Source organism: Gallinula chloropus (genome assembly GCF_964237585.1).
Source record: "Gallinula chloropus genome assembly, chromosome: 8".
NCBI lineage: Eukaryota > Metazoa > Chordata > Aves > Gruiformes > Rallidae > Gallinula > Gallinula chloropus.
The window spans coordinates 18,082,312-18,103,621 of NC_140093.1; positions in this window are offsets into that span (position 1 = coordinate 18,082,312).

Below are 21,310 nucleotides of genomic sequence, written 5' to 3' on the forward strand. Positions count from 1 at the left end.
CAGCAGGGCTGTCCGGGGTGTGAGTAACTGGAATTTATACAAGGGTGATGGTGATGTAATTTTGTACAGCTGGGACATCACATGAAAGCCAAAGAAAAATAAGGAACAACACATTCATAAACACAGACACACATGGATTAGTGGGAAGTTTCACCTCAGGAAATCATTGTGGCTCTCTGTTCCTGTCAGTAATGTGTCTGCAAATGTCACCCAGCAGCAATGCATCACTCTGCGAGCAGCCCCAGAAGAGAGAGGCAACCAAAAGGGTGATGAGAAAGAGATTGCCAAATACTTTTGAAACAAGCCAGGGATTGGACCCGTTGGGAGAAAAATTACTCAATAAAATAAACAGCTTTTGCCAAGAAAACCAAGACTCGGGAGGAAGTTGCCTGTGCCAGTCCTAGCCACAGAGGAGAAAGCTGTTTCTCTGGGAAGGACAGTGAAGTCAGATTCAATATTTACTTCTCCTGCTTGTCAACTTCTTTCTCTACTTAACATCTCAGACAACTAAGTTTGTCCAGGCTGGTGCTCAGACCTGAAGCTTCCCCCATGAATGGTATCTGGCTGCACACAGGCTGCACCTCTGTGTGAAACCACTTTCACAGGTACACGTGGCATGGGAGGAGATCTTCTCTACTTCAGGAGAGCCCTGTTTTCTTCTTTGACCTCACCTTGCAGCAGTCTGCTGTTAGAATAAAGACCTCTTTTATCTCTATTAATTAGAGAAGGAAGACTCACAGGTTCCAGGAAAGCCTGACTCCATTCTCTGCTCTCTCTGAGCACACTGAAGTGAGAGCAGTGGAGCTGGTAGAGCACACCAAAGGATGCACCTTTAGGTGAATGTAACAGAAGGCGGAGATGGGTGGCTCTCCTATGAGAAATGAGACTTCACACAGACCCATCACTGGGAAAAGCCTCTGGAGTCCCAGCTGCTGAGGCCCTGCTCTTTGTGCCCTGACCTGGAGCCTTCACGCCAGAGTCTCTGCTTTGCTTCTGGGGCCCGCTCAGCCTCAGACGCTCTGCTGACGTTACCGGCCAATTTGCCAATCGCGATGGTCATCACGAGCCTGTGAGGAAATGAAGTCACAACAGCCACTGGAGTAACTTCGGAAAAGCCTTCCATGAGGTAGCAGGGGCTGAAAACCATTACCAGCAAGGGCTGAGCTAGAAACAGTGGAAAACTCTCTGTGTCTCATTACAAGCCGCCACAATGTACAGATTAAAAGGATTAACCTGGTTGGTGGTGCCATGCGCAGCTCCAGGTGGGCTGAAAGAAGGACTCGGCTCGGTCCTGAGCACCGGGAGACTTTTAACAGGTTAATACTGGCAAGTTTATTTAACACACTGAGTTCAGTTCCTGTTGGCTAATGTTAATGTTGGCACAATTAGACTGATGAAAACACTGTGCAGATGTCCTCTGATGATCCAGTCCCTCCCCAGCACTTGTAACTATCAGATAATAAACTCTTTTTCCATCGTTGCTCGGGTGGGTGATTCACTGAAGATTACTTACACTAGCTCTCTGCTTCCTCCAGTAACATGTCTGGGCTGCTTACCTAACTCAGTACTTTCCTCTGGCCACTCTCATTATTGCCCAGTCACAATTTCTCCAGGATTTTCTTGCTGCTTGCAGAAAAAAAAGGCTGAGCAGCAAGCACACAGCCGACTGCCTTACCATCTGGGCCAGGGCTGTGCTGGGAGCTGGGGGGAGCTGACTGACTTCTCATCCCGTTTATTTTCAATTGCTACAAATACTTTTTGTTTCTTCCTTTTCCTTCCTTTTTTTTTTTTTCTTCTTTAGGAACATTTTCCTCCTAACTAAACTTGCTGTGCTCTGAGGGAGCCAATTCCCAGTTAATATTTACTAACTGCAGCATTGGAACGTGACTGTCAATTTAAGCACCTGCCTGTATTTCAAATACTGAAGGAAAATAGCAGTTTTTCTATTGGAATCTAACTAATTCCTGACCCATGTTTTTGCTTCTAACAGGTAAATTTTGCTGTCTTGCTCCTGCTTTCAACCATGCTCACCTTTTCCTATAATCATTGCTAATGAAAACCAGAAAAACGAGAGGTAGATGCTAAAAAAAAAGGGTCCTCATGGGTGCCTGTTGTTCAGTATTCAAGTGGAGGTATGAAAAAAGCCATCTACAGCACAATTACTGGCTACAAGAGCTTGAAGGTAGGAAGGAACAAAGGCAAACCTTTGTTCCCTGAAGAGTGGTGGCATCACGTGGCGGGGACGCTCTTCTACTTCTCTTAACAGCAACTTCGAGCATCAGAATTGAGCCCAGAAGAGATTCAAGTTGCTCTGCTTGTCCCCATACCTGTTCTTTCCCAGCTCAGGAAAAACTCTGATATTCTGGAGTGTTTCAGCATTTTTGCACTGCTCTGCAAGGGCCTGTAGCTACGACGTGGAAATAAGTCTGTAACAGGACGTGTTGGAAGCAGTTTTAGTCCCCTGGCTGTGTCTGGACAGAGGAACGTGGGTTTCAGAGCATCCAGACAGCTCCTCAGCTTGGGTGTGTTGCCTGCCCAGTGCCCAAGTTCCAGGCTTTTCTCTGTATTTTTGTTTTATAGGAAGGAAATTTGTACGTGTGGGCCAGACTGAGGTCACTGTGTGGTATAATCAGATGCCATGGCAGGAGAACCAAGGCCCGAGACCCCCAGGACATCCAACAGTATGTCCCCACTGCTCAGCTGAATTGTCACCCTGTAGCAGTTCTTATTGCTTGGGGTGGGGGGGTTAAGCCCTTGGTATGATTTGCAGAAACCGGGCCGCTCCTGCAGTGCTGACTTCTCCCTTATTTTCAGCTGCTAGAGCATATTCAATGAGCCTTTTCCCAGCCTTGCTCTTCCATGCAAGGCCCTGCTCTAGTTGCCATAGGGATGGTTGTGACTGCGACTGGCAGGGATCTCAAGGCCATCTCTCTGGTGATGTGATGTCTGCTGTCAGTGAGTGAAAGCCCTTACTCATTTGCATTTCGCAGCTACAGTGATGTTTATTGCCAGCATCGGAGCAGAAGAAAAGGATGATTTGTTTTACTTAATTTATTTTTTCTTGCAGGCCAGTTGCGATGCTATTTTACATTCCCTTTTGATAGAAGTCAACAGGAATCAAGCCTAGACACTCATCATCTGAGGCAAGGAGCGTGGTATTGACCTTATCTCCCACCTAAAGATGTCATACAGATTTTCTAGGAACTCAGAGCCTAAGAAATTGATCTGTGCATGGAGGGAATCGGAGCTGATCTGTGCGCGGTGGGTGGCAGCGGCCGACTGTTCTCTTCAAGAGGCATTCTCATGGGATGGAGTTCGTCATTTATATGCAACAGAAGATGAGGAAAGCAGCCTTGCTTCCACTGGGTTGTTTTAGTTTGCAAAAGAGTACATTGACAGCGTTGTTTCTTCATTAAAAATGTTTCAAGTGTGAGATGTGATAAATAGGAACTTCTAAGTGTGAGATGTGATAAATAGGAACTTCTAAGAAGAGAAACAAAGCAAATATTCCAAGAATAGTCAAAGCTACGTGTGATTTGTGTTTCAGAAAAAAAATCTGGGGGATTTGTCCTTACTTGTTAAATAATAACATCTAGACAGAAATACAAATGAAATATTCCTGTAACTCATCAGCGCTGGATCTGGCACTACAAGAGCCTTTCCCAAGGACCTCTGCCGGCTTCTCCTGCTGCAGGATGGGAAACAGGGGGGGTTGCTTTGGCAGTCTCAAGGGAGGGACTCTTTACACAGGACAAGGGAAAGGACAGTGGATGTGTGCCTCTATGCTTCGTGGCATCCGTCCAACACTGAGGTTGAAGGTATTGGGGATGGGATCACAGGAGGAAGTAATGGATCTGAGTAATGCCCAGTCCAAGGAAGGCTGAATGAGTTTTGTAGCTGAGTGGTTTTAGCTGAGCTCTTCCCGGAGGAAGAGGAGTGCAAATTCACATTCACTTCTGATTAGGAGTTTGTCTTCCACAGGAATCTCTGAGATGATGGAGAGGATGAAGTGAAAGAATGGGCATTATTAGTGACCTCTGAAATCACCTTCAAAATTTCTTTCAGATTAATTCTCCAAACTGGCTTGGCAGAGAGTAGGGCTGCTTTCCATTTCTTGTCCATCTCAGCGTAGTTAAGATGCGACATGTCTGAACTATGGGACCAGCAGTGCTTTCTAATTGTGGATTACATCCAAGCATGCAACTTTCAACCCTCTCCCCCTATTCTCTGGTCTCCATGGGAAGGAAAGGCAGGCAATTACTCTCCATGCAGGTTTCCAGTTGAGCAAGACAGCACAAAAAATCTGCAAGGAATATTTCACACGCAGTCTACACATTACTAGAATCAGCACCGACCCATCCCTCTTGTGAAAACAGTTGTCATCATTCCTCTGTCATTCCCTGCTGGTCTTAATCATTGTATTCTCCTTGTATCTTTTCTTTGCTTTCCTACTCCATTGCTATCTTTGTTCCTTCCTCTTCGTCATCCCATTTCACCTCCTGCTCCACCCTGCTTCTTCCCTCGCTCCCTCAGACTTTACCGTGCTGCTCCTTGTGTGGGTGAAAAACCCGAATGGAATGGGCCAAATAGGTGGGAAGGGCTGTCAGAGACTAACTGGACGTACAGACAACTGCAGACCCTCACAGCGCTGCTTGTCAGCAAGCGGCAGACAAACAGAGGCTGCATCTCATGGCAGAGCAGAAAAATGATGCTGCACCAAAGAGGCTCACCCAAGGCTGAGTTGAAGAGCTTTGAAACACCCGTGCTATCAAAAAGGGGGTTCAGTGGTGGAGTGCAGAAGAGAAAAAGCTTTCAGGCTTGGCAAAGCAGAATGTAGCAGCCATAAGAAATAACATGGCTCAGTGCAGTGCTTGAAACATGGTGAGATTTGCTTGTCCTGCTCCTGGTATGCCTGTGTGTGCTTCATCCTTGAAAACTGTGAGGCCCGTGTGAAGCAGGAGTCACAGAAACATAGAATTACAGGGTTGGAAAAGACCTTTAAGATCACTGAGTCCAACCTGCGCTAAACCATATCCCTAAGTACCTCATCTACCCGTCTGTTAAACACATTCAGGGATGGTGACTCAATCCTCTCCCTGGGCAGCCTGTTTCACATCCCAACAACTCTTTCAATGAAGAATTTTTTCCTAACATCTGAGCTGACCCTGCCCTGGCACAGCTTGAGGCCATTTCCCCTGGTCCTATCACCTGTCACCTGGCTGAAGAGATCATCACCCACCTCTCTACACCTTCCTGTCAGGTCATTGTAGGTGGTGATAAGGTCTCCCCTCAGCCTCCTCTTCTCCAGGCTGAACAACCCCAGCTCCCTCAGCCTGGTTGCCCTTCTCTGAACACACTCAAGGACCTCAATGCCCTTCTTGTAGTGAGGGGCCCAGAACTGGACACAGCACTTTAAGTGTGGCCTCCCCAATGCCGAGTACAGGGGTACAATCACCTCCCTGGTCCTGCTGGCCCCACTATTCTTGATACAAGCCAGGATACCACTGGTCTTCTTGGCCACCTGGACACACTGCTGGTTCACGTTCAGCCTGCAGTCAACCCACGCCCCAAGGAGACATACAGTAGAGCAAACACTTGTATCATGCATGACTCACATAGAAACAAAACCGTCCTTGCAACTAAACTCCAGGAAAGCATCCTGGAACCCCTTTGACTTAAGTATCTGGGGGTGCCCAGAGTATGCTCGGTAACCGATACTCGGCTGCTAACCACAGGCTCAGGGCTGTTTTCTGAATCCAGCTTGCACGGTGTTTGACTAGAAAATTTGGTAAAGGCATTAGAACTTTCCATTGAGAGACTTCACATCTCGCCGAGAGGTCAGTTTAGATTCTTAACCCTCCTGACTGTTGACGTATTTGCTCTAATAGTGTTCGCAGACAAACCTGGGGAGCTCTGTGGCTAAGAGTGCCTCCTGATTTCATGTGGATTGCTGGCGCTTTGAGTAGACATTTACCAGCAGCTGGGAGCTTGGAGATACGGCATCTATTCTTTCCTTTCACATTTGCCTACAGAGCTGTAAATGTCAAAGCCTTTCGAGTGCCCCTCAAACAAAACGAGTTAGTAAATCAGCAAATGTGGCCCCGCACACACTCATGCGGTGCATGTTAAGCTACTGTACTTCATTCACTTCTTTATCCGATGGCTCCGTGAGAAAAGAGAGCTCGCTGAGGCGCCGAGATGCCTTAGTCATTTTGTTTGTTTTTTCACATGGCTACTGTTCTTGTTTTGTTTTTTATTTCCCCAAAAGCTGCGTCAGATGTGCTTAGCATTCAACTCAACTAGATACATTGGATGAAAAGGCTATTTTCTCTTCACTGATGAAATATAATTGAGCCTGCTCATAATGAACTCACATACCAAATAATGAAACTCCGTTTGTGTGACCGGGACTCTTTTCTGAACCCCGCAATTCCCATTCCCTTAAAGGGGGATGTTTTATGTGCCTTTCCACCAGTTCCACTGAGATCACAGTTTGGCACATCAGCTTTGCTTGGAAAAAAGCGAGTCCTTCATTGTCTTTACACCAGAGAGAAGCAAGTTTGTAAAAAGTAAATATAAAGAGCAGGAGCGGTTTAATTAGTAATCAGGGTTATTCCCCCCCTCAAAAAAAAGCCCCAGCCTGACTTCACCAAAGGAATTATTCCTTTAACACACGGATTTTCCCAGTCTTCCCTTCCGTTTTATTATTCCATTCCACCACGACTGGTGGATTTTACTGGGTGTCTTCTTTACCTTCAAACCTGTTTAAAAGTTACCGGCTGCAAATTCTCCAGGAAGCTGCCAGTTTTGGCACAGCCCTGCAATCCGTTCCCTTGAAAGCCGTAAGGGCCTTGTTAAGGAGCGAAACGCAAACATTCGTATTGTGTCTTTGGGGCTCCCGCAGAGAGAAAACTCTCCCTTTGGTTCAAGTATGGGAAGATGTCCCCAAGCTCCTTTACGTGGAGGCGGTGTGGATAAGCAGGGTGCTTAGCCAAAAAAGCCTTGGCGTGACCTCATGTGCGTATCTGGAGAATGTCAGAATGGCTCGCTGTGGAGATAAGGGCGAGGACTCAGCCCCAGACAGGGAAGATGTGGAAGGAAGGGTGGGCAACGCTGCCTAAATGTGCTGGGAAACAGATTCATCACACACTTATTCAGGTCTGCCCGCCTCAAGCTGTGTGTTTCTGTTCCCCTGAGCTCTGCCCCAGGGACCCAGCATATCAGAAAGTCAAGCGCACCACAGGCTGGCTTTCAAATGAGTGGTGTGCTTTTTCTGAGGTGGCATTAGCAGAGGAAATTTGGGAACTTGGAACAAAAAAGCCCCACTTAAATAGGACCACACTGCCAGTGCCTGTTACCAGCCTGGCATTTTCATCAGCCAGGGTGAGGGCTGATCTGGCAATCAGGGACCTGTGGTACAGCAGAGCCACACAACTTCATCACAGGATCGTTTCTGGGAGGTGTTCTGAGACATGACTGGTGCCTGCTTATGATCTCACACCTGAATAAATCAGTAAGGCTTCGTGTGCCGTATTTAAAATGAGTATTGTTATCAGGTTTGTGTGTCAGGAGTTCACGTGGATGAAATGGCCCTGAGCAGCCTCACCTGGGACCTCACCCACACCCTGACCATGGGCCCAGGAGCCTATTTAAGCTCACTCCAAGGCTGTGCTCCTGTTTGAGCTGTGAGGCTGCAGCCTTGTTTCTGTCTGTGCCCCTTGGATGGCTGCTGTAGGTATATGTCTTCTGGATGGCCCCTTGCATGTGCATTGCACCTCACCTGGTCTGTTCTCCTGCTCCTTGGGTGGCTCCTGGATCTGTTTATCCTTTACTGCTGAGATGGGTTCTGTAGGAGTGAGTCGGTGCCCTTGCTGGGGCTGCCTTTGGTTCCCTTCCCTCAGGGAGCAACTGAAACTCCGGCAAGACTAAACCATCTTATATGCTGTTTACACGTGTTGCCTTTCCAGGAAACAAAAAAACCTCACTCTCTTTTTTCATGAGTTGGGAGATGAATTACATAAATCAATAAGGAATTTCCCCAGATTATGATCTTGGTGGCAGCCCTGGGAGAACATCTCTTCATCTGTGTGAGTAAGAGCCCGTGACCTGTTCCTTTCTGCCTCAAACCTCAGGTTCTGAGAAAGGACATGAGGTTTTTTTGAGCTCTTCCTAAACCAATGATAATAGATAATGGTTTCTGACTTATATGGTACCTCTTTCCTGCTCTGAGATGGGTGCTCTGACAAAGAAACAATATCTGAATGTGTTATTTCTGTAACTATCACCTTTTATTCAATACAAAGGAGTGTTTTTTAATTGATTTTTGTAATTATGACAATTATTAGTTATTATATGTTAGCAAATATTTCTCTTGAAGGCATGGGCTTTTTTTTTTGTAGTGTGTGAGTAACTCTAGCTCACAGGAAATCATCATCTCACTGGGTGAACCAGGCAGCTATGTGACTCAGCTCTAGCCACCCTAAAATGGCACGGTGGGTCTGGCTGGTGACAAACCACATCTGTCAGGCTAAAGACAAAAGTGGCTGTAGCTTTGTAAAAGCACTGAGAAGGCTGCAGATTGCTATTGTGAGTGTATCTATGCTAATCTGAGAACAAAAGTGAGTTGGAGACAAGGAAGGGCTGGGATGGTGTTTGGGAGCTCCCCACCCTCTCTGGCTACAGCCTGGAAGCAGATCACAGATGTGTTGCTGGATGCCACATCCCCATCCTTGTGACCAGAGGGGTGGCAGCACTAAGGAGGATGGGTGAGTCTCACTTAACTTGCTTTTCTTGGGCTCTTTGGCTTGTTTAATGTTTCATGCATTGGCACAGGTCTCACCGCTTTGAGTTTCAGATCAGGTTGAGGTGGGCCAAGTCCCTTACTACTCTTGTCTCACCCTGGTGATTGCTCAGAGGTTAGACTAGGGGAGATAATACCCTGGCTGAACTGTCTTCTAGGTGATTCCCTACTAACATCCAGGGAAGGAGGGCTTGGGAGGGTCCACTGAGCTGGTACAAATGTAAATGGCATACAAAATACAGATGGAATATAGCAGCAATACCTAGCAGCAAGCTGCTACCTTAGAGACATGGTCCAGTGAGGTATATGCCCAGGTATTTCCCACTTCCAGTGCTTTACTGTGGTGAAATAGGGTGTTAGCAGAAACCCTGGCAGCAGCTAGTCTAGCTTTGGGCAGGAGCAAGGCTGGATGACTTTAGACCAGCACCGAAGAGGGATATGGGCTGCTGATTATCAATCAGCAAAGAATTAAAGCATGGGGCAGGGGGATAAATATTGCTTGTTGTTTAAGATTAATTAGCTGCTGTGTCCTGCAGCCTGGCTTCTGAAGGTACTGGGGGCTGCAGTCAGGTTTCCCTGCAGACATCCAGCTTCCCCCACGCCTCGGCAGGGGCTGGGAGCTGGAGTGGCAGCTCTCACTTGAGTTTCAAAGGAAATCGCATTGCACTTCAAACTAAGCACTGGGAGCAGGGATGAAGGGCTGCTGGTTATTGCTGTGATGAAGCTAATCCAGTCCTAAGGAGGATAAAGGGTTGCTTAGCAATACTTCAGCAATGGCTAACAATGCTTTACCAGGCTTTTGCTGTTTACTAAGACTTAATACTGGCTCAGTGGGTTTTTTTAGTGGAATGTTTTTACTATTTTTTGTAATGGTCTTCCCTCTTGAGAAACTGTCAAACTCATCACACATAATTGAACAGGCAGCAGTCAGCAAGCATTTGATTGCTGATCATGTGTTGATTTTTTTGGCCTGACCTCATTAAGATTCTTTATCTCTACCTTCTCTTTTCCTAGGAGCTCTTAAATTAGCCACAGAGATTAGATTATTTAAGCACTTTTCATAAAAATGCCTCCTAGTCTGTTTATTTTTCCTAAACCACCCCTTGTCCATATGGAAGCTCACTTCTAGTACTTAATGGAGAGCTGTAGTGGGGAAGAACCAGTCCAGAGTCACATCTCACAGGAAACATTACTATGGTCTTTTGTAAAGACTTTTAACAGGGCAAGATGTGTATGGCTCCACTCAATATCCCTCAGTAGCATAACTGTTAAGAGAAGTCACTCTCTTGATAGCAAGAGGCTACTGTGCACTACAGTGTATTCATATCACAGAATCGTAGGGGAAGGGACCTGCGGAGATCGAGTCCAACCCCCTTGCCAAAGCAGCTCCCTAGGACAGGTTACACAGGTTGGGGATGAGTCTTGAATCTCTCCAGAGAAGAAGACTCCACAGCCCCCTGGGCAGCCTGTCCCAGGGCTCTGTCACTCTCACTGTGAAAAAGTTCTTCTGTATATTGGTGCAGAACAAATAGTTATATATACACTATTCAAATAATCATCTCATTTCCATAAAACTCCAAGGGCTCTCTTTATGTGGCTTGGTACCCAGCTGGAATACAAGCAGGTACCACACAAACCCCTCTTCTGCTGAAGCATCTGAGTCATGGCTGTCACTGCAGAGAACGTACAGTAATGTTTTGGGAGGAAGGAAAGCACATTAAGGCTGAGGAGAGCATCTGGCTTCTTTCAAAGTTCCCCTTGGCCATATCTATGCTTTGGAGCTGATGCTAGGGGAACCAGTAACAGCATGGTAATCCACAGCAAAGCATAGCTGTGTCCAGATGCTACTGTGCAAGCAGGCGCCTCTGTGGGACACCATTGTGTGGCATGGATAAGCCCTGTGTGTCTCACTGCCCCAGCCCTATGGTCCAGGCAGCAGGGCCCCTTTAGCTCCCCTGGGTGGGACCCTGGCCTTGCTGCTCCAGCTGGGGAGATGGATGCTGTTAAACCAGGGTGTGTGGTGAAGGACTCAGGGCAACACGGTGGGTTTCTGTGTTTGTAGCCAGTGTTCATGTATCTGCCAGCTGTGATTTTTCCTCCCCTTGGAGCTCTGCAGAAAACAGGGCTGTGGGAGGGTTGTCTGGGGACTTGAACAAACCCATCTTGGTGGGGCACAGCAGCCTTGCAGCAGAGGGGAAGTTCTGAATAACCGTGTCTCTGCAGCTCTGCATACGTCCCCCAGTTATAATACTGATTACTATGGGGTGGGATGTATCTCTAGTTTTGTGAACACCAGCGCAGTTTCCAATACTCTGCAGGACATGGTATCCTTCTGTCGTTCAGCTCCCTTACTGGTGCAAGCTGGGAGTCAAGAAGAAGATAGGTAAACTGAACAGGTTACTGGAAGTGCCAGGTGCTTAATCTGTGCTGAGATTATTCTGGTTTAATTATTACCAGAATTTCTGTATTTCAAATTATTCAGCTGGGATCCTGATTTCCTTCAGCACTGCAAATTCCATTAGTTTCTTAAATTTCAGCATAATTAGAGAAAGCATTGATCAAAGTGTCTAGGAACTGAACTGGAGGAAGGCAGAACAGGGTGGTCGCCTTGCTTTGGGATGTGGGGCACAGCCTGGTGTAGTTTCTCAAACTCACAAGGAAGGTCCCAAGTGAAACCATCCCCTCTGATTTGGTGAGCTGTGCTGTTGGCTCAGCTGCTGAGATGATGCTCTGTGTATCTAGTGCTATGGAGGCTGCAGTGTCACCTGTCTGTCATTGTGCTGAATCACCTGGGGAAGGTTTGGTGGCTGGATGCTGTGGAACACAGTCAGCTCTGCTCTTTGGTGTCCATAGAGGGGAAATTGAAGTCAAAATTCCAGTAATTTCCATCTGTGTTATGAATATTACCCTGAAATTCAATCCCAAATCCCCTTGAATTTGCAGACATCACCTGAAATCTGGATGTTGTCCCCTCAAATTGTGACTAGACAAGATAAGAACTTGGGTAAATGTAGTCTTTCATCCTGTATTGATGCTGTCAGAGCCTAGAGCACAGCAAAGAACTAGTGATGATGTTTCTAGTGAGCTGTTGGTATCTGGGTCTCCTTAAGAGTCTTTCAAGCTTCTTAAACTCAGAGGCCTCTCCCATTTTAGATTTGAACAGAAGAATCTCTTTACTGCTGACTTCCTAGTACTGTCACTTAATGATGCGAACTCAGTCTATCAACACGGCTGTTTCACTTGTGTTTTATTGCTGGTAATTTTATACGGTACTTGTTTAACTATCTGTGGGAATCCTTCAACACAGAGCTATTTCTCTCTGTCTGCTTTTAGATACCCTCATGAAATCTGTATGTTGGTGCCTTGGTATGTATAGACTAATAAAATCCAATATATTCTTACTTTTCTACTCCATTTTTCCAAGCCTGTTGTTCTCAATGGCCCTCAGTGGGTACAGATGTCTGGCACCAAAAGTTTATTTGAGGCTCTTTTAGTACTCTCTGTTATCTGACTGCATTTAGTCCATAATATTTATTACCTGAATTCAAGATGCCCTGAGCTTAGTGGCTGTGAGAGGAAGAGAAAGCCGCCCAGTAACAGCAATATGTGAGACTTCACATGTTCCCAGCAAAAACAGCCCGCTTGGGAAGAAGGATGATGATGGCACACCCCATAGAATAAACCCAAATTCAGGGTAGGCTTTGTGGTACAAGATTCCTGAGATAATTTGGGAGGGCTCATTGGGTGGAGCTCAGTAATGGGGGTGTCTGCAGCTGTGTCAAGCTCAAAGTCCTTTTGGTGCTGGGGCTTGTTTTTCCTTTACTGTCCTTGCCTCCCTCAAGAAATGTAAAGAGAAGAGAAATATCTGCCCCTAGCACAGGAATAACAAAGCATCACTAAGCTTTGGGGTTTTGCCTGGCTGGGGTACTGGGAGGCAAAGTGTCAGAGTCTGAGAGAGGCGTATAAAGGGTGCCAGGCATCTCCTGATGTTCCTCATTGAACCTTGCTTGCAAAAGGGTTGGGAGGATGATCCTTAAAATAAAAAGTGTTTTACTTCTCCAGAGTGCTTTTAGGAAAAGAGGAAAGGTGGGTGCTGTGTGGTCTTTTTAAGAGAAGCAGGTAGGTGAGGGAAGAGATGGGAATGCTCTCATAATAAAGTATTCCTTTTTTTACTGGGATCTCCTGCTTAGAGAGAGGAACAAGCTTCAGAGCAGAGGACTAGACGTGCAGGGAGGGGTTTTAATCCCACAAAGGTAGGAAAATGTGCTTGAGGTATGTACTATTTGTCTGGCTTTTTATATGCCTTGTGCTAGCCAAGCTGCGTTTGCTTTGGAGCCCGGCCACTGGCCGTACGCGTGTCGCATACCTCAGCACTGCAGCTCAGAGCATGGGCACGGCCAGAGCGCTCCCAGAGCACAGGACTGAATAGTTTGGATGGTTTAGCAGGCTGAATCATCTTGCCAAGGGGTCAGACAGGCAAGAAGCAAGGAAATTGGTAGGAATATTTACCTGGGACTGGCACGGCCTCTTTTGGTGATGCTGAGCTATTAATAAGACTTGGGTACCTCCTGACACTTCACCCTTGAACAGCAGCACTGGGGTGAGGAATACAGTAGGGAGGCTGAGGGACTAGAGTGGCAGTTTTCTGACTCAGACCAAGGGACAGTATTTAGTCTCAAAACCTTGTTGGGAAGTTCCTACATGGCATCTCGTTTATCCAGTTGCTCAAGACCTGCCCATCTCTCTGCATGCTTCAGCTGTATTTGATACTTTCCCATTCCATCATGCAGCTTTTTAGGGGAACTTTACTAGTCAGTGAGGTAATCCAAGTTAAACTGTGCTGCCTTCCACCCTTGTTCTGAGTCTCTTTTTCCTGAGGATTTTCTCAGGCTGGAGGATTTCCGTGTCTGTGCCACCAGCCCAGCTGGATCTGCACTGAAGAAACCATTCTGTGTAATTATATTCCTGGTAGAAAAGGTACCTGGGACACATCTGCTGGTGTTAACTCTTGAGTTCAACCAGATGTTCCAGCCTGAGGAATTTTCCTAGAGCTTCATGAGATCGGTTCCCCTGTGGCCCCAGTAATCCAGGAGGTAGATCCCTTCAGGGGTCAGCATATCCAAGTTGTGGGTAGAAATGGGATTACTGAGGGCTTATTCAGCCTAGCTAGTCACTGGGCTGTATGCAGGAAAATGCATATACTGGGTTAGTTGCACAGGGCCAAACCTCAACCCAGGCAGGAGAGGCCAACAGCGAGGAAATAGCTGGTGTTGGTATCATGGAAAAGCCTCTGTGTCTCCTTTGCTTTCAAAACAATCCTGTAAGGATCTATTTAAGCCCTGAGATGGGCTTTGAGGTATACCTCCCACATAAGAACTAATTTTATTTACAGTTCTTCCTGCTTGCTGCCAGGTACCAATCATACGAGGTGCCACGGTTCAAGGTGGAAACTTCCTTCTTGGCACCATATGTAAGGTGGTCACTGCTGAATGGAGGTTTCTGATAAGGACAGAGTTACCAATGGCCCAAGGAAGCCTTTCCTCCCTACTCTATAAACAGAACTCAGCTGCTGCTGACACCCTCCACCTCCAAGAAATTGAGGATATAATACTTGTTTCTCAGCTTTTGGCTGTAGCGTCTAGCCTGCAGCAAGCCTTGGCATCATCAGTCCCTCCTCTGGCAATTAGGAGTTAAGAAGAGTGAGACTGGCTCAGCCCTCCCCCAGAGCATCTCTAAGCACCCACACAGGGTGGGTGTGGGCTGGTGCCACCCTAAAGCCGCAGTCCAGGTCTTTAAGACCTGGAAAGAGCCAGGATTTCTAACTCTTCCATCCTGTGCCTGCTTTCTCCTTCATTCTTGCTTCTGTCTGTAGCTTAGCTCCACATCTGGGGCTTCGGGCCTTCTGAAGTATGTGACTTCTGCCACGTACAGAGACTCCACTAAGCTAGTGTTACTGGTGTGGGTGGGAATTCACCCTGGGTGGTGGGCATCTGCCCACCCTGGGTGTGGGCATCTTAGCTTTCTCTTGGGCTTGAGCTTCTATAAATGGGCCAATCACAAGCTCAACTGAAGCCAAAGCACGAAATTTTGGTAGGATTGGGATAAATCTCATAACGTGTAACTCAGGGAATGGAAAATGTTATGTCAGCTCTGCAATTGGATTGTTTATTCAATCTGTGGAGTAGGCACACCTCTGTCAGGCTTTAATGTGACAGAAGTAAAAGAGTTTTCAGATGACATGTATAATTTTCCTTCTGAGGGTGTACATGTACCTTGTTTAAAAGGAACTTTACAGGAATCATCTTCAATGGATTCTTATTCATCAGCTGCTTCCTTCAAAGGCAAGGCCGCTCGTTGTACAGAAATAGGGCTATTAACTGATGCCTTTAGTTTCCTTTGATCTTTGCCAGCAAAATTTTTCTTCCCTGTACAGTTTGTGGCATGCTCACTTATTTGTTCCTGGATTCGCTTCCAATTAATTATCAGAGCCAGTTACAAAAATCACCATCCAATATGATAACAAGGTGACTCTCATGGAGCTGTAAAAGCCGGCAAGTGCTGCCTCCTCTCAAGTGGCCTGACTTTAGCCTAAACTGCCCCGAAGGTAAAAGATGAGGAGATGACCTACTCCTGATTTCTGACAGACAGTCAAGTCGGATGTTAAGACAAAGCAGGAAGCACTTTGTCACTAATAAATCAGGTGTCCTGAGGAGGAAAAGGCTGATGGGGGGCCTTGAAGATGTTTTCTCTGTTATTAGTAGCTGTGTGGTAGGATTAATGTCCAATGTTTTCTGAGGCGAGTCAAACATAAAAGCTTGAGCTTGGATGGGAGTGTCAGGGTTTGCTCTGGAGCGAGCACGGCAGCGTGGGGTGGTGATGAAACACCCGCGCGTCCCGTGTCCCCCGTGGCAGAGCCAGACGTTCTTGTAGCTGGGGTCTGGGAATGTGAACTCGTGTAACCTCCCTGTGCACAAAGAAACACAATCACATTTCACATGCTTGAAAATGTCCCGTAACTGCTGGCTTGTTGAGCCCACGTTTCCAAGCCTTCAGTGAAATCTGTTAAGTGCTGCATATTTGGTAACCGCAGCTTCCTCACTGCTCTTCCTGCGTAAGGATTATTTGGCCTCACCTATTTAAGTGATATATTATCAGAATTAAAGCCTTCCATCTGTGTGAGGAGCAAGCGGTCTCAGGTCAGTCTGCTGCACTGACCATGTGCTACGGCAGTGGGACCCTTCTCTTTGCAAACCTTTACTCTAAGTACCACCCTTCCTGCTGTACTGTGTCCAGCCAGACAGTAGCTCGAACATTTCAGAAGGCTGTTTGGTCTCCTTTGTTCTCATCAGAGGAAGAGTTGACAGGGCTTTGGTTTTGCTTTCCTAGGTGCTGCCAGCAGTGGAGGCCCATGGGTGACAGTGGTGACAAGGTGTCTGTGAAGAACTATCTGGAGCAAATGCCACCCAAAGACACAAGGGCAGCCAGTGGGAAGCTGGGGTGCTGCTGCTAACAGGCTCCTCTTGACTTGGTAAGTGGAAGACTTCATTGTCTAAAATAGCACACCTAGGGCTAAAGTTACTGCTTCAGAAACCCAAGGAAAACAACCCATGTCTTGGTGCTGTGGCACTATTTATGTCCTGACCTGTCCTGCTAAGGAGGTACCTTGTTTTTGAAGAACTGGAAGAGCATGGCAGACTGGTACTGTCACCAGGAGCTGCTGTAGCAGTATCTTATACGGCATCTTCATTGGAGCCCCAGCAGTATTAATTACACAGAAAACTCATTTGTGGGCAATGACAGTTCTAGAGGGAAGTGTGCTGAGCTGAAATAGAAATTATCACACTTATAGAGAAAATAGCTTTTGTGTGCTTGCTGCCCACATGAGCAGAACTGCTGACTAGCAACCCAAGAGACTAAGAAGGTTATCCGGATGACTGTGCTGATTACCTGCCATAAATTACTCGGTTCAGCTGTGCAGACCATCATCCACTGTAATTTTGTTTGACTAGTGATTATAGGGTTAGACTTTAATTCTGCTGCATGCAGGTGGACACCTGTACCAACTGCAGCCAGGTGAGGAGGAACCTGGGCTTGGAAGCGTTTTTCTCTTCTGAAATGTCTCTCAAATTCTTCCTTTCCAGTGTGGTAGAGATTTTTCGCAGCATCTCTAAGCTTTATCGAGTGAATGTGACAGTTCAAGACTGTGGTTAACCAAGATCACGGAAAAACAGCATTACTGCTTCCAAAATGTAAGTAATGTTAATGTTTCCATAAATACCATATAGCATTTCCACACAGAAACTGTATTTGAATTATATGGAAAGTGAAATTGTAACACAGGCTTACGTAGGTCATTAGCTATCGGGGTTGCCAGACTTCCCTCGTCTGGAAGAGATAGTATCTTGGCTTGAACCAGAGTTATTGTCTCTCTGGGCAGAAAGACCTTAGGAGGTTGGGTTGGCTGGAGCTGCAAGGAACTTTCCATGTCTTGGTAGGAGGTAGTGGATGGAAAGCATAAGCAGCAGGGTGAAGGATTGCAGGGAGATATTGACCCTGAGCCATGGGTTGGGGAGTGGGGAGTAGTCGGGGGAAGGACAGCAATGGCTGTGCAGGAGGCAGATGGGGAGGATGGAGGTGGTGGGTTGTTAACAGAGTCAAAGTCAAGGGTGACACACAGTTGGGAGTGACACTTAGAACAGTGTTGAGAGTTGTGAGGGTCGAGGACACTCATACCTGGAAGGTCAGTGTGCAAATCTGTAACAGCATTGAAGTGGGTCCATAGGCTGGGACTGGGGTGTGAGCACTGGGCTGACACACAAAGATAAAGGTTTTCTTGAAATTCATACAACTAACCAAATAATCTTTCTGCTCTGCTTCTGTAAATTAAGGCCTTTTTGGGGGTCATAGACATAAGCTGGTGTCAGAGCAGGCCATGGAAGGACTACTGCTTCATCAGTTCACATGGTGCGCTGGCATCCTTGGGTTAAGCACATGGTTTTACAGCACAGTTGCAATTCAGATGCCACCCTGCTGTAATGATTCCTGATTATAATGCTGGTTACAGCACCTGTGCCAGCCCGAGTTCAACAGCTCTGCGTGTCTGCTGCTAGGTACATGTGGAATATTTTGCTGATTGGGGCCTTTATATCTTTCTGTATCTTTTAGGTCAAGGATCCAATTGTAGCAAAGTGTCTTACCATTACCTTCCACCTCTACCTTTGCATGTGTACATGATATAAGCTTGATGTCTCAGTAGAATGGTTACTGCCTGTAGTCAACTTGGATTGCAGTGAAATCACTACGCTGCTTGGACTTCACAGCAAAATAAACTGTCCTGATTCTTGGGGGCTGCTGAGAACGCTTTACAGCAGGGTGACATCATACCCTGTGCACAGCCTCTTACTCCATGTGGTAAATGGATGGATTAGTCTTCTTGCATGTGGCCCAGCTGGAAGGGCATGTAGGGGTCTAGAGGTGCTGGAGAACATGGTGAAGGCATGTATCTAGCATCTGTGTCAGCAAATACTGCTTTAATTTGAAAATTTTCTCCTTGCCAAGGACAAAGTTTAAGTTTATGCTCTGCACAGAGCTCCCTGCAGTCAGTATGGGTCTGTGCAGGTGTTAACGTTGGCTTTGGGCTTGGAGACTTCCTTTGTTGCTCGGCAGTACGCTCTCTGCCATATCTTTCTGACGCAACCATTAAATTAACAGCTTTCTCTAAGTGCACTGGAGGTTAGCAGGATGTCAATACACAAAACAAACCTCCCTAATATCAGCTGAGAGCCTTTGTTACCCCTATTAGTCCCAGTGCCAAAATCAAAAAGGGTTTCTGCTCAAGGGGATCCCATCCCCAAATCAGTGGAATTGGTCAACACCATTCCCCTGACTCCTGGGACTTTGGGGTCAGCCCCTGAGCATGGAACACTTGAACCCTCCTGCGTAATCTAGAAATGGTATTTGGAAAAGCTCTGGGTAGAGCTAGTTTAATGGGCTTTTTCTGATGTTTTTAGTTATTGAGCAGATTAATACTGGTAAATATTAAGTAGGGTCATCTGGAGAGGCATAAGCACTCTAGCTTTTGCCAACAAACCACTTAAGAGCAAGCTTAGAGATAAGCATGTGTATTAAGGTAAATGGAGCTGCTCATAGGCTTGGTGTTGAGCATATGTTTAGAGTTTCTGATTGGGAGGAACTCATTGCTTGAGATCATTATCTTTTATCCTTAATGAACAGAAATTAGATTCTAGTATGAGAATTTTCATTAAACAAAAACTTAAAACCTACTGAAAGGTGCAATCGTGATGAAAAAGGAAGTTATCTAAGGTGAATGCCATAAAGTGGAAAAAGAAACTTTCCAGAATGTCTTTCCCATCATCCAACCTGCTTTAAAATTTATTCAGGTCCCAGATTGCATGGTAGGATGGGGCTCAGGACTGTGGGGAGCAGACTGCCTGTGCAATGTGTCTGGCTTTCCTGGTGAGGTCCATGCTTGGGTCCGGCTGGCACAAGGGAGGACCACGCTGAAGGAGAACATAGAATGGGCTCTCCCCTTGCTGAACTTGGCTGCAATAAGGTAAAAAAAGTTAACATTTCTCTACACAAATCGTGATCTGCATGTAGGGAACACTTAGTGTATGTGCACTTCAAATTCTTGGTTGGAGCTTAAAATATCCACGTTTAGGATTACAGACCTGTTGGATGTTGTTACAAAGCAATGTTTGGAGAGACAACAACTTGCATTAAAGCATATCTGACCTTCTCCTGGCAGGAATACTGCAGGAGTGTGCAAAAGCTGATATGAAGAGAGCTCCTGGGTTAGTGCCTGTGCCTTTGTCTCAAGAGGAAGATAAATAAGCTGGTAAGAAATGCTCCAAATCCTGCTTTTTCCCTTGAAGCACCATTGAAAATTTGCTGCTGTGCAGAGTGTATCAGCATCAAAACAGAGGGAAGGTGTTTCCAGAGAAGTTCAGCAAAAACTGAGAATTCCCACTGCGCTCAGTGGGGAACTCTACAACCCTGGCCCTTCGTTTGGCAAGCGCTTGACTTGTTCATGGGGTGGAGTGTCCTGGGCTGGAGTGGGGGATGGATGGGAGTGGCAGTGCATGCTGGCATTCCCCTGTCAAGCAAAACAGGTGTAAAGAGAAGGAAAACAAATGATGATCAGGTCTGGGATGTGATTTCTTTTTAACATTTAAAAATGGATAAGCCGAAGGCAGAGGAAGCTGGGGAAGGGCTGACCCTGCTGTGGGTCAAGCAGCACTCCTGTTAATAGTGATCTACAGCATCAGGCTTTTAACCAAACCATTAAAACTTGATTTGTGCTGTGCCTAGTAAAGGAGTGCTGTTTACCTCCCTACAGTGATGGGGGAAAGAGCCTGTCCTGCTCCCACATACAAATGGGGGTTGCGATGGCTAGAGCCGAAACATCTAGCAAGTGAGCGCATGAAACTTAAGGTTACCTGTAGGCAGCTGTTGCTCGGCCTGTGGGTGTTTTATATGGGTATTTAATTGCATGTTGCTCAGTACTAAGTACAATTTACATGAATAACCACAGCAACGTGAATGCTGCTGCCTCCAAGATAAAGGACCTTGCCTGAGAAACAAATGCTCAACTGGGCATAGTACCACAGGCCTTGTGCACTTTAAAAAGTGTACTTTATCTGTGATAAAAAGGGAAGAAATGGTCTGGCTCTTAAAAATAAACCCCAGAGCATTTTAAGGACTTCCCTCCCCCCCCTTCTATTCTTTTCCCAGGTTGCAAAAATAACATCCAATAATGAAATGAAAACAAGCTGAATACTTACGTTCAGTGGAGGAGGGAAGAGGTAGTTGCAGACAGCTGGAGCATGTCTGGGCCAGTGTCTCAGTTCTTTGCTTTCTGCTAGTTCAGTGCCACTCCAAGAATGCAGACAATGCTGGCCATGGCTGTTTCATATTTGATTTCCACACTTAAAAAATCTGTGCTTGTTAAATGAAACCCCATTGTCAGGTTGGCATGCTGCCCCCTCAGGTCCCACTTCAGAGCTTGCTGTCTGTGTTTGGGTGTCCTGCTAACACCCCTTCAGTGAGGATCAGGTATGCAAGGACTGGTTTGCTGGTTTAGCACTGCACAGCATTGCAACAAAAGCTTCTGGACTACTTGTAGCAGAGTCTGTGGATAGCCTTCATCAGTCCTAGTTGGAGGTGCTGCAGGGAAGGGATGGGGTTTTGGAACAGTGTCACAAGTGGTGGGTGGGCCAGTTGGGCACTGGACTGGAGCTGGTCTCTGGGCAAGGTACTGGTCGAGCTGCCTGTGGAGGAAAAGGCTTGGGCAAGCAGGGCACAGGGTGCAAAGAGCTGGTTTCCTGCTCTCCTCTGGAGAGAGGGCAGGAGAAATGCTGTGTGTTGGCACTGAAGCGGCAGCTGTGACTAACAAAAGATTGTTCTGCATCCTCTGTGAAATACCAGAGAGGGCATGAAAATTATGGGCTTTATTAGTAAATCTTAGGGGATTACAAAATCCATCAGTTG